The 878-nt window shown below is 38.8% G+C and overlaps 1 non-coding gene across 1 annotated transcript; it reads left to right on the top strand.

Moving 5' to 3' along the window:
- The first annotated feature begins 589 nt into the window (after positions 1-589).
- Positions 590-661, top strand: TRNAE-CUC (transfer RNA glutamic acid (anticodon CUC)). Its single transcript has one exon. It is a non-coding gene; the product is annotated as a tRNA-Glu (tRNA).
- Positions 662-878: the final 217 nt, after the last annotated feature.

Below are 878 nucleotides of genomic sequence, written 5' to 3'. Positions count from 1 at the left end.
TGTACATCCTTGGTCCTTAAGGATCAATTTTTTGGTGACGAATCCCCTACGTCTTCGGTCCTTAAGGGGTTATGTACACACGTAAGTAAGGACATAGTTACAGCACAACCATTCCCCTGTTTATGTATGCTTGCTTTGCAAGAACTGACACATAACAGCATGACGCCAGCATGTCTGTTTGTTCTGTGCGTCTTTTGAACATTTTGCATTTCGTGGTGGAAATCCCCTGACCATTGCAGTGCAGTACATGCATTGATAAGTGAAAAAAGGTAGCGCTTCACTAAGTACATTTTCGTTTTACATACATGCCCACTGTGTAGGTTAACGTGGCGTATGCTTGTATGCTACAAACCCCTGAATACTGAGGGGAGTGATCAGCTTTTATCACAAACTGAAAGGATGCACATCTGGGTCAGGTTTTAATCATCACAGATTTAAATTACCCTGACATTGACTGTAATGTTGGAAGTCATTTAACAGAGAACAAATTTTTAAACTTCATATCCCAATCAGTGAAAGGATTATATTGAATGACGTTAACATGGCTGAATGAAGGACAGATTGTGGTTTCAGAACCTTTGCCACAGATTCCCTGGTGGTCTAGTGGTTAGGATTCGGCGCTCTCACCGCCGCGGCCCGGGTTCGATTCCCGGTCAGGGAAAGCTCTTATTAACATACAAGATTGACGTTTATTTTGAAACATAAAAGAAATTCAAACAAAAGTGCTGTAATACAAGCATCCATAAAGAAACAAAAAAGAAGACTGACTGACTTTAAAACATATAAATCAAAGAGATTAGGAACATTATTTACAAACTACAAAAATGCATACAACAAATGTGTAAACACAAAAAATACATTGATGACAAATACATCAA

Source organism: Spea bombifrons, chromosome 4 (assembly GCF_027358695.1).
Source record: "Spea bombifrons isolate aSpeBom1 chromosome 4, aSpeBom1.2.pri, whole genome shotgun sequence".
Classification (NCBI taxonomy): Eukaryota; Metazoa; Chordata; class Amphibia; order Anura; family Pelobatidae; genus Spea; species Spea bombifrons.
The sequence above is the reverse complement of the archived record's forward strand: the minus strand, read 5'-3'. Positions and strand labels throughout refer to the sequence as shown.